This window comes from Eleutherodactylus coqui, chromosome 6, assembly GCF_035609145.1.
Source record: "Eleutherodactylus coqui strain aEleCoq1 chromosome 6, aEleCoq1.hap1, whole genome shotgun sequence".
Taxonomy (NCBI): Eukaryota; Metazoa; Chordata; class Amphibia; order Anura; family Eleutherodactylidae; genus Eleutherodactylus; species Eleutherodactylus coqui.
This window is the reverse complement of record NC_089842.1, coordinates 139,347,440-139,361,185: the sequence shown is the minus strand read 5'-3', so window position 1 is coordinate 139,361,185 and position 13,746 is coordinate 139,347,440.

Below are 13,746 nucleotides of genomic sequence, written 5' to 3'. Positions count from 1 at the left end.
GGCACAGTCAAAAGATAGATCTTGACTAGAGATGAGCGAGCGTACTCGGTTCGGGTGTTTTTGCACTCGAGCACCGCTTTTTCCGAGTAACTGACTACTCGGACGAAAAGATTCAGGGGACGCCGGGGGTGAGCGGGGGTTTGCAGAGGGGAGTGGTGGAGGAGAGAGCTCCCCCCTGTTCCCCACTGCTACCCCCCGCTCCACCACGCCGCCCCACGGCGCCCCCCGAATCTTTTCGTCCGAGTAGTCAGTTACTCGGAAAAAGCGGTGCTCGAGTGCAAAAACACCCGAACCGAGTACGCTCGCTCATCTCTAATCTTGACCTATCTTTTGACAAAAAACGAAGGAAGCTCCTATAGACTTCTATGGGAGCTGAAAAAAAGGGAGGGGGAGGGAGTTCACCTGCATTGGCGCTCAGAAAAGAAGACCGCCAGCTCTATTTAAACTATTAAAAGTCATTCCGAGGATTTCTGCCGACTGACAGAATTCCGCGCTGTAGCACATTTTCACACGATACGTCCGTGTGAATGAACGAGAAAATGCTAATTAAGCTCGGGACTCAATTGTAGCTATTTTTCATTGACGTGATTTTCGGTTCTGATGCGGCTGGCCTGAATAAGGCCTAAATTGGACAGCACATACACTTGTGTCCATGTGCTGTGCAATGTGAGCTGCTTTCGAGCCTCTTGGTTACAACCCGAACACATGGCTAGTTTGCACCGAGCCTGAGAGAGTAAGTCTGTGTTGGACATGCACCCTATTTGCTGGGTGGCAGGAAAAAGCCAACAAGCCACTTTGCATTGTACAGGGCATTTAGATACAGCCGTCTCACATAGACTCCTATCATGCTGTGAGTTTGGGTCAGTGGACCCACTATTACACTGAGACACTGGTCCTTATTACGGGCACATAAATGTGCCCATAATAAGCTCATGTAAAATTAGCCTATAAGGCAGCAAATCCATGAATGAAGGAAAGCCTATTTACAACTCGGCCCAGTGGGTGCACAATCTCTAACATACATACAGGGCTGGTTCTAGACAAAGTGTGGCCCTGGGCAAAATTAAAAGTGGGGCCCCAGATATTGAAACAGTCTACCGACGCCAAGTTACATTCAGTTAATTTAGAAGGCAGTGCGTAGAACACTGCAGCTCTGATATCAACTGCTTTCAGGTGCCATTGCGGGTGAATTAGATCAGGGGCACAAGTCCCAAGATATATTGTATGACCCACCCAAACACATGCAAAAAAATGTATTCATATACTTAGATTGTAATTAAATAATACCACTATACCTGGACCAAATATCACCACCATACAGTTAATAAATATTACCTCCATAGTGTTACTGAACACCTATATTACAAACAATGCAACTATACAGAGTCCAAACAATGCTGCCACATCATGACCACTGCATAATGAGTAATATTATCAGAGCATAAAGGTGGGCAGGGAGAGGGAAACACAATCTGATGGATTCAAATAAAAGCTTAACATTTTTAGACCATAAATCAAATCATTTATGTGTGTGTAACATATATACAAATGTTAAGACACTTAACAAACACTTATATGATGAAATGCGTGTGGAAGTTTAAAATTTCTGCCCAATTACAGCGGCACCCAGCTACCTAACTGCTTTTCTTTGTGCTACTCAAAAAAAAAACACTATGCAATGCCCAATATTAATATAGTACATTGACCATGTAGAACTCTACACAGGTGATCTGCAGACCGTATACGTGATTACAGCAATGTTATATCCAGTGATCACAGGTGATGTCCTCTCCAACTGAAGTTGCTCAGTTGCTCTTTTCTTCATCTGGTCCAGACCGCTATGATGACTTCTCCAAGCTATGAGTTGCCTCTGCAAAATTTGACACACAGACATCTATGGCTTATAACTTTTCCAGCACCTTCCCTACATTTTCACACCTCTTTACATTCTCCTCATCTATAGTGTCCCAGATAGTAATAATCCCAACAGTGGTGCCCTATATAGTAATGCATTCCCTCTTTTGTGCCTCCTGTAGGCCCAACACAGTTTAGCTTTTAGTGCCCCTACCAGATTAAAAGGGCCCCCTTTTATGCCACCATTCAATAATAACATCCTCTTTATTCCCCCATCAGTACTGAGTAATAAAGCCACCTATATGACCCCACACAGTAATACTGCCTCATCTATGGCCCCACGTAGTTTTATCCCCCCCCCCCCCCCCTCCCGTGCATGCCCCACACAGGAACAGATTTATGAAAACTGTCTAAAAAAATCCTGTCTTTGTTGCCCATAGCAACCAAGCACAGAGCAGCTTTCATTTTTCAAAAAAGCTGCAATGTGATTGATTGCTAATGCTATGGACAATAAAAAACTGTTTTTGTTTTAAACAGTTTCATAATTCTCCCCTATAGTTTTTAGTAGCACCTTTTATCTGGTTTGTAAAAAAAATACACAAATTTAAAGTATTCTTCGCAATTTTTTTTGGTGTCTTTTTCTTTATGCATGTCTTTTTTTCATTTTTTTCCTATAGAGAAGTCTATGTAAAAATGGCAAAAAAATACTATACTGTGTTTTGAAAAAGAAAAATGGCATGGACCAACACGCTAGTAAAACTGCAACAATAAACATGGTCTGTAGATCTGTAGTCCATTTTATAACTCCTTATTGACCCACAGCTAACATTTGGCCAAGGCAATTTTTGCCAAAAAAATACAGCAAAAAAATGTTGGGAAAATGCAGCAAGACATGATGTTTTCCTAAAACCGCCATGTAGGAAACTGCTCTTCGCAAGAAGAAACCGAATTGGTCAGTTCATAATAATAACTGGCAAACAGAACAAGTAACATTAACATGTAGATTAAATTATCAGTGATCATGCATTAGTTTGGGCATGTTGATGAATATCTATGAATGATTCTATCAGTTTTGTTAGCGGCTTCATTACAGGGCCCATATTCTACCAACTGTTCCTTTTCATTCTTTCAGTTAGAACCTTTATTGAGTAATATTTATAATTTATCCTGCTCCTATTGCATAAACACAGTGTTACACGGTAGCATAGAATAATACATCATATAAACCTGTAATATTACTGCAGGGTATTATGCAAAAGCAAGTGACACATTAGACTGCAGAGACCCAAGCAGTAAACCTGTTCCATAATAAATAAAAAGCCACGTACACCTGCATTCCTTTTATGTGGGTGAGCGTTAGCCAGATTTATTAACTAGAACTACAGATTTTTAAATATATATATATATATATATATATATATATATATATATATACAGTAAAAAGGTAAAATACAGTTCACCAAAAATCTTGATCCACAGCCTTATGTTAAACAGTCAACCTCCAATAGGGCAAACGCCAAGCTGGTTTCTCAGAAAGGCACTGTAAAAAAAACAATGTATATAGCTCCAGCTATTCTTCAATCTTTGTTAGAATATGTCCATAGAAAGGTAAAAATGCTCACATGTGCGACCAGTGCCCTACGCATTTCAGCAAGGAAGCAAGCCTTAATAATAGCAGAAAAGTGTAGGTCCCTGTTCACACATGTGAGCATTTTTACCTTTCTGTAGATATATTCTAATAAAGACTCTTTTTTTATGAGAAGTTCTAAAGAAAGCTATATACATAATTTGTTTCCACATTACAGATTTGAATTGCCATATAGTGCCCGGGGGATGTGTGTTACATTATAGGTCTGTCTACCATTTTGCACTGAGAACCAGGTCCCTGCAGAGTTCTTCAGACTGCAGAGTTCCAAGCAGTAAACCCCATATTGTACCGTAATTAATATAGACACGCACAACTGAATTCCTTTTATGTGAATGTTGATTGGCTACATCTTTATTAACCTTTTTCTTTAAAATGTCAAAGCACTTGAATTAGCCACATTGTTAAGATCAAAATTCATATATCACCCTCTGGACTCTGGTGGGCTAATGACCACCGAACTCAATTTTTTAAATAAAACTTTAATGGCCAAGGAAGAGTCTATTTATTACCTACACTGGTCTCTGACCCCCACACAACAAAAACAGGGCCTGCTCTATCCCATCCTATAACCTGGGCAAAGAGATGTCAGGGCCTAAGGCCGACAAGTGAATCCTGTCTGGCCTCATTAGTTGACTATTGCTGTATTCACCTTCACAATGTCTAATTACAAGAAGAAACCTGGATCTAACAAATCAAGAAAGACAAGCATTAGTGATGTGTTGGGTGTACTCCACCATGCCTGTATCCCAGGCTCTTTGCCAAACCATTCTGGGGATGATCTCTGGCCATACAATTAATAGCTCAGGGAGAAAAAACGGGAAAGGCGCTCCAAATCTGAGTGCATGATGGTCAGAAGCTTCGCAAACTTGATGTAATTTTTTGCAACATGGATGACTAGCATGATTGGATCCTGCACATTGCAACTGATCTCAACCGCCTCCGGGTGAACCTTAGACCATTGAAGGCCCCTGATGCCTCTCCGTGATGCTTTGACACCCTGAAAACCAAGATTTCTGCCACTTTGCTGACATTCCGAATGCATCCAGACCAATGGACAAACAGCACCTAAAACAACAGAACAAATTAAAACATGAGCTCTGGTTTAGCACAGCCAGCGAAGCAATTAGAATGTCAGCGGTTGATTTTTTGTACCTACACCTCTGGAAGCCCAGCACTAGTTATCTCAGTTGCAGTGCCAATGTAGAAGGAGTCCATCCCGAACTCTTTCAGGTCAGTCACCAAAGCAGAGTGCCACATCACTGTCAGCATACCTTCACTACTGATTATCCTGATTAGCTAGGGTTTACATCTTCTCTCAGTTAATTAGTCCTGCAGCTGTTAGCTGAGGTAATAGCTGGTGATTTAAAGCTCTGTCAGCCAATCAGTTTTTTCCCACTCTCTACTGTATATAACCTAGCTCTTCCTGGCTGGGAGTTGCCAGTTATTTTTCAGTGTTCCTGATCAAGTACGTTTGCTCAGTTCTCCTTTCTGGCTGCCTCCTGTGTTCTGGTTTGTCCTGTTTGTCTTCCTTTTTTTTGTTCTCATCTTTTATTTATTGTCAGTCTCTGTTTGTCCCTGGTTTTCTATACTCTGGTTCCCCTCTGACATTGCACCTGTCCTCGTGGAAGTAGTGGGGTCATCCTTTTCAGGACAGGTGCTCCGCTGCAGGGTCGGGTCTGTCAGAGGGGTTCAGAGTGACCCTCCCAGATTGCTACATCTTGTTTCTGTCGGCTCCTATGTCTAGCCATCTATGTAGCAAGCAAGCAGGCTGCCATGTCCTATGCACTGACACAGAACTCTCCTTCTGGTGATGGGGCTTTCAATACCCCGCCTCCAGCAAGCGAGTGCTCTGATTGGATCAAGCGCAAGCCAATTGATCATTCACAGCCATTCAGTGAATAGTGAATTACATCACTGAATGGCTGTGATCGGCTCATCGAGCGCTGGCTCTGATTGGCTAAGCAACGCCGCTTATGAGCCAATCACAGCACTTGCTTGCTGGAGGCAAGATATTCAAAGCCGTGGGGTGATCCCTTTCGGGACAGGTGCTCCGCTGCAAGGTCGGCTCTGTCGGAGGGGTTCAGAGTGCCCCGCCCAGATCGCTACGTCTTGTTTCTGTCAGTTCCTACGTCTAGCTACCTGTGTAGCAAGCAAACACGTCAGTTCTGACTGCTCCAGTGCCAAATCTCCACATGGTTGTCTACGCAGTCCAGGACGAACAAAACATAGACTGGAAATGGAAGTCTGTAAATGAGGAGCCATCGAAGTGAGCCTAGAAGCACTGGTCACCCCATCATACTGATAAAAATTCCAACACCATTAGAAATGAACACACAGGCCCTGATATAGCATAAAGGGGGACTCATGAACCCTGCCTCGTTTGGTCTATCTTAGACCTCTGCATATGCAGACAAACCAAATCATCATCAACCAAACTCGCAAAGGCACCCAAAAACCCTGATGAGGAGGAAGGGGAACACCACCTGAAGTACCTGGAGCCATGTTTGCATCAGGAAGTCCTGAATAAATGCTTGGAATATCTCCTGCTCCTCCCCAATGAATGCACTTGGGAACACAGAGGGAGAAGATCAAGCACTTATATATCTTTGCTCCTTAGTAGCTGCCTGGGCTGGAAACAACGCAGAGGGGAATATAAAACCCACACCTGCTACAGGAGATGTAGCTTCAGACTTTCCTAGCAACACTAGAGAGTGCATAATTTGTTGTATGGGTTGGAGGAGTAGTAGGATTGGCAGACTGTGCCACTGGAGGAGTTTGAGGCTCCTCAACAGGCTCTGAGATGCAGGCCTGAGTGCCCAAAGCTTCACCTACCCTCTATATTTGGCTACACTGTGGAGGAATAGTGTCAAGGGTAGCTGGACACACCAGAAGAGGGTGGGCCTAAATCAGGACCCTGGCCATCACAATCTCTAGTAGGTACAGCAAGGACTAGACTTGGCCTTAACCTACTGGTGCAGTGGGGTCACTATATGGATCACTGGATACTTGAAAGCTCTCAAAGCCACAATCAGATTGCTGGACAATGTCCACTGGACAGCGCGCAGCTATTCCAGGACCCAGGTAAGCAGGGCTAGAGGAATAGATGGCCAACACATGGCTATACCGTTTCCCCCGAAAATAAGACCTACCCTTATTTGGGGGGATGGGCTTGAAATATAAGCCCTCTCTCGAAAATAAGCCCTAGCAAATTGAAAAAAAAACAAAAAACCCCCCATAAATATTCACCTAGCCGTCAGCATCGGAGTCTTTCGCACTGGTCCCTGGGTTGCGGCAGGCTGCCATGTCCTCTGCACTGACACAGAACTCTCCTCCTGCTGATGGGGCGTTGACTAGCAAGCGAGTGCTGTGATTGGATTGAGCGCCAGCCAATCGATCATTCACAGCCATTCAGTGAATAGTGAATAACATCACTGAATAACTGTGATTGGCTCATCGAGCGCCGGCTCTGATTGGCTGAGCAACGACGCTCATGAGCCAATCATAGCACTTGCTTGCTGGAGGCAGGATATTCAAAGCCCCGTCACCAGAAGGAGAGTTCTATGTGAACACAGAGGACATTGTAGCCTGCCACTTCTCCGCCGAAGATCAGCAGTGCCAGGGACCCAGATGTCACGGACCAGGTAAGCATAAGGCCAGCCCCTGAAAATAAGACACTGTGCCTCTTTTGGGGCAAAAATTAGTATAAGACAGTGTCTTATTTCCGGGGAAACACATTATATATGAGAAGGAATGACCACCAGATAGGGGTCCACAGCCATTGGCTGCTACAGGAGGCACAAAGCACCATCCTATAACAACAGGGTATACCAAATACAGATTTTAATTATCATAAAGTGCTGATGGTGGGGTTTTACCTTATGGGACAGTCCACTACTTCTTCACAGACCACTGAGAACCAAGCAGGGCCCATTAGGAAAATTACCGAAGTGCAGAGTAATGTAAGGAAATGACCATGAGTTATAAGAATGCATGACCTGATCTGGCTGCTTTACAACATTTGGCCCTGGTTCATGCCATGCCTATCGTGTATGTGGCAGCAACAATCCAGGTGCCAATGATGGTTTAGATACTCAACTTTCAAGAGAGTACATAACATGACAGGCAATGTGGATACACAGTATTTCAGTAAAAAAGAAATGGTGAGATACAGGAAAGGAGGACCTGGACCGGTATGAAAGCTTTTTTGAGTATAGTGGAATGGTCAAATATAAATACCAGAGTCCATAAGTAGTTCAATATGATGCAGTTATCAAGATGATGTCTGTGCAAGCACAGCTATATGGTGCACTGAGGAGGAAAAGATGGATGGAGGGGAGAAGAGAGGATGTACAGTGATTTAAAGTGAAAGTTATATGATACATAAGTGAGAATGTTATTTTGCAATATAATGCTATAACTTGTTTTGCAAAGCTGCAGAGATATTGCTTTACCGTTGCACCCCTCTCCCCCGCTTAGTTCTCCATTGATATCCAGTAGTTATGACCCGCATGCTTTACTGTTTTACTTGCTGAGCATGCACAGTGTCTTCAATTTCTGTAATGATGCCACAGTTGTAAAGTTATGAATACACCCTTGTCAACAACTGGCAATGGGGCATTGTGGGAGATGCAGTTTTTGCATTCCCTGGTGGCCATTTTAAATAATGATATGGAAATCAGAAGCTGGTTGGAGTGCAGCAGTGGCGCAGGCCAGAAAAATACTGATTTACATGGACGTTTGGAAGAATGGTAATAAGTGGAAATGTTAGGGAAATTTAAAAAATGTCACCAGTCTCCGGAATACCACTTTAAAGATAATCTGTCAGTTTAAACATGCAGGCCAAACTGGAGGCATGATGTTATAGAGCAGGAGGAGTTGAGCAGATTGATATATAGTTTTTTGGGGAAATATACAATATAACTTGTTTTTATTCATTTAAACTTCTGGACATTCTGAGCTGAACAGTCCAGTGGGAGGTCCTATCAGTGACTGACAGCTATCTGTGAATGAATATACATACATGGGTAGCTGTCAATCACTGATAAGACCGCCCATTGGACTGTTCAGCTCGGAATGAGCAGAGATATAAATGAATATAAGTTATACTGAATCTTTCCCCATAAAACTATATATCGGTCTGCTCAGCTCCTCCGGCTCTATAAGATTATGCCTGCATTTTGGACAGCATGTACAAGCTGACAGATTCCCTTTTAAGTGTAAAAGTAAAGTTGTAGGTAAAACTATACAATCAAGAACTAAAATGCTCTTGTGTAGTGTTTGACAACTGTGATAAGCATGCTAAAAAGATGTGCTTTTAGGACACAATTTAAAGAGTGAGTGATAGCGATTAGTCTAATTGGCTGCAGTAGAACATATCACAATAGAGGTGCAGCACAAGAGAAATCTTAGAGACACGAGTGGGAGAAATTAATAAAGAAGGATCGGCTTAGAACATTAGTAGGACTGTGGGGATTGGTGATGAGCGACGAGATGTAGGAGAGTGCACAGTTGTACATAGCTGTGTGAGTAAGAATTTATTCTGGATAGAACAGCTGACAGACAACCACTAGTGTTTTGGAGTAGAGTAGGAGAATTCATGGAAGGAAATGTATGTCAGCATAGAGATACTGTATTTTGTAGTAGAGTGAAAATAAATTTAAAAAATCACACTTATTGGTGGTATTCCAAAATATAATAAGTGTACAGAAAAATGAAAGGGTTCCAAAACAAAACCATGAAGATCCCCGATACAGTGATAGCTGTGAGAAAATAACCCTCAATTAAAGTCAAGGAGATAAGGTAAGAAATGCAAAGTCCTACATCTGGGCAAGACAAATTAAAAAAGCACAAACAGAATGGGAGGAATTGGGCTAACTAGCAGCACATGTGAAAAAGACTTGGGTATACTAATAAATCACAGACAGAACATGTATCAACAGTGTGATGCAGCAGCAAAAAAGGCAAACACAATTCTGGGATATATTAAGAGAAGTATAGAGTCTAGATTGTGAGACGTAATTATCCCTCTCTACTCTTCCTTAGTCAGACCTCATCTGGAATACTGTGTCCATTCTGGGCACTCTGATTTAAAACAGACTTTGGCAAACTGGAGCAAGTTCAGGGAAGAGTTACCAGGATGGTGAGCAGTTTGCAAATCATGTCCTATAAGGAACGGTTAAAGGATCTGGAAATGTTTAGCTTGCAAAAAAGAAGGCTGAGAGGAGACTTAATAGCTGTCTACAAATATCTGAAGGGCTGTCACAGTGCAGAGGGAACAGCCCTATTCTCATCTGCACAAGGAAAGACTAGAAGCAATGGGATGAAACTGAAAGGGAGGAGACACAGATTAGATATTAGAAAGTGAGGGTGATCAACGAGGTGCCATGGGAGGTGGCGAGTTCTCCTTCAATGGAAGTATTCAAACAAAGGCTTGACAGACATCTGTCTGGGATGATTTAGTGAATCCTGCACTGAGCAGGGGGTTGGACCCGATGACCCTGGAGGTCCCTTCCAACTCTACCATTCTATGATTATAGTGTAATTTTTACATCCTCTGGTGTGGATGAGCTGCAGCAACATTGCACAATGAGAAAGGGACTCATGCATTTATGTTCTGCGTGGTCTTCTAATAAGCAACACAGAAAAACAGACTGACCGGGCATCAGGCGGCAAACAAAAGTGAAGATGGTAGTCTTTGACATCACTTGTATCTCCTCGCCAAGTGCTTGCAATGTACAATTGACTCATATCTCACCAAGCTATTAGACAAACTTACTTTTAAAGGGAATCTGCCACCTCCCTACAGTACCATAAACTAAGTTATAGTACTGCTAGATGAGGTTACAGAGGGCTCAGTGATGTCATTTTTATACTCAACCGCTCTCACAATCCCACGCTGTCACACACTGAAATCCACACCAAGCACAAAAATATCACTCTTCAGATTGTCATGCACATGCTTTACCATAGACATAAATGTGGTGATCGATCCATGAATTAAGGCCCTTTTACACGGACAATTATCGTATAAACAGGCTGCACGAGCAAACGAGTGAACGCTGAAACGATAAATCGTTAGGTGTAAAAGCACCTCTGCTCGGTCTACATTACATCCCAGCTAATCACTACGGTGGTACTGTGCAGATTTTAACTGCTGATACCACAGAGTAATGATATCTGCTGTGGTCGTCTACTGCATACAAGAACATATGTTCATATACTTGCCAGTCACAATAGCAAATGGAACTCAAACATTGCAAAATATATCACATATGCTAATTGACAGCTTATCTGTAACTGCATTTTGAAAATGAGATAACTGCATGTGACGCCTCTGATAGGTGTTTTGACACGTGACAGCAGACCTAAAAAAAAAGACTCCATATGACTCCAATTAGAAACATACAAACTCATATGAGTGACATGAAATTCTGAGCAGCAGTTAGTATATAGACTAGTAATTATTAAGAAATTATAGTATTGTAGGGTTTTTTGGTGCAGCAATGAGCTGCACGTGATTTACTAACGTCAGCTGGTGACTGAAGTGAAATCGTGGCTTGTCACTGTCATGTAAGCTGCATTAGCGTCACGGCGGCGTTAAACCCTCTGTGGTGACATGTTTGCACGATAGCAACGGTTTGTTTCAACACTGGACAACAGTTGACGATTAACCCCTTGAGTGGTGTGTTTCCTACCACCCTGTCGTGCCCACTAGGGCAGGTTTTTTAAAATGGTCTAATCATTGAATTTCAACTAGTTTTGCAGTTGCGTCTCAAGAGCCATAACTTTTTCATTTTTCCATTGACATGGCCATATTAGGGCTTGTTTTTTGAGCGACAAGTTGTGATTTTGTAAACAGGGGGGAGGAAAAAAAGAAATGGGGAAAAAAGAAAAAAAGGGGCCATGTCATTAAGGGGTTAAATAATGTATTAACCTCCTTCTCTGGGTCATTACGACGCATGGATACCACATGTGTGATTGTATTTTTGATTTTTTACAAAGTAAAGGGAGACAAGTGCTTTTATTATTTTTTTTTTATTATTTTTTTTACTTTTTAAAAAAATTTTTTTTTTTGTCCCTTTAGGGGACTTCCACAGGGACCCATCAGGACCCCCTGATCACATTCCGGGGGTCCGATGGTGACAGCCCTTTACATGCTGCAGTGACAGCCCTTTACATGCTGCAGTCACATAGACTGCCCCATGTAAAGGGTTAACACAGCAGAGATCGAGGTTTTCTCTGATCTCTGCTGTAAGAGCAGGTACCTATCTGTCCTCTCACAGCCAAGCACCAAGCTCTCCCTGCCACAGAGACCATCGGCTTGCTTCTGACAAGCCGATGGTCTCTATGGCAACCTGTAAACAAAGCAGGAGATTGCCGGCATATCGGCAATATCTTCTGCTGGTTTTTCAAAGCCCTTGCTTTGTTCTCTGTGGGTCTGTGCAGGCAGAGCACACTGTCACAGCTTGTGGCATTGTGCTCTGCAGCTCCCATAGTGATACATAGCCCGGAAATCTTCCGGGCTATGTCGCTATGAGCAGTGGAGCTCGTCCCGGAAAATTTCCGGGCGTGCCACTCAAGGGGTTAAATGAAGGCTGGACTGGTGTTGATGGCAGCACATGAGATGACATGATATCACGTTCAGTAGACTGTGAAGATAGTGGGGAAGGACTATACTTCAATGTTGTTGGTCAATATGCACTGCCAGCCATGTATGTGGACATTTGTGAGGTGTCATTTATTGGAGTCTCCACATAGGTGTAGAGCTGTCACACAAGCAGTTACAAACTGCCAGACTGAGAACTGCTGTATCCATAGCAACTGAGGCTGCAGGGGTTTGTGGGGGATGTATTCCACCCATAATCCCTTGTTCAGCTCAGAGACTACCATATGTGACTAATCACATGACGGTAATCATCACAGGTCTTGTCAGCACACGAGCTATGTATGTGGACATTTGTGAGATGTCATTTATTGGAGTCTTCACACAGGTGTGCAGCACTCTCACAACCAGGTACAAACTTCTAGGCTGAGTACTGCTGTATCCATAGCGACTGAGCCGCTGGGGTTTGTGGGCGATGTAGTCCGCCTATAATCTCTCATTCAGCGCACAAGGAGGATAAAGCACCTGTGATTACGTCACAGTCCTGTGATCAGGGGGTGGAGCTAAGAGCTGGTGAGTGACATCACAGGTGTTGCATGTAACTCACACAACACACACAGATGGATGGACGGACGGACAAGTGGTCGTTAGCACTTTGATTCAGTGGAGTAATGTACTCTAACATCACTAAGTCTACAGCCCCATTTACACTGACAGATGATCGCTCAAACGATAGTTTGAGTGACAGTTTTGAGCGATCATCTTTGCATACTTTATAGTAGCTAAGTAGCTACTATAGAATATACAAGCGGAGCGGGACACAGCCGCGGCCACTAATAGAAGTATACAGCTGCTTTGCATAAACAAACAGATATATTCTTCTCCGCTCTGACTGCCAGTGTCCCCGCTGTGAATTTACAGTGAGAAACTAGCAGAGAGAATCTTATCAGCGCAGCCGGCTGTAATAACAGCCAACTCGGCTGATAACAGCTGATCACTGAATTCTAGCAAGCTAGAATTCAGCGATCAACGACTAGTACACGAAAACTGCACAATGTCAGTGCATTTAGACAGAACGAGAATTGCTCAAAAGACGGCTTTGAGCGATTTTTGAGCGATTCTCATTGAGTCTAAATGGGCCTTAAGGGCTTAAAGGGGTTGTCTCACGCCGAAACGTTTTTTTTTTTTTATTCAACAGGCCCCCCGTTCGGCGCGAGACAAACCCAAGGGATTGGTTAAAAAAAAAAAAAGTTTATTACTTACCCGAATCCCCGCGCTGCGGCGACTTCTTTCTTCCTTTACCAAGATGGCCGCCGGGATCTTCACCCACGATGCACCGCGGGTCTTCTCCCATGGTGCACCCATGGGCTCTGTGCGGTCCATTGCCGATTTCAGCCTCCTGATTGGCTGGAATCGGCACACGTGACGGGGCGGAGCTACGAGGACCAGCTCTCCGGCACGAGCGGCCCCATTCACCAGGGAGAAGACCGGACTGCGCAAGCGCGTCTAAAAACGCCAGAAGACAGCGAATTTAGACGGATCCATGGCGACGGGGACGTTAGCAACGGAGCAGGTAAGTGAATAACTTCTGTATGGCTCATATTTAATGCACAATGTATATTACAAAGTGCATTAATATGGC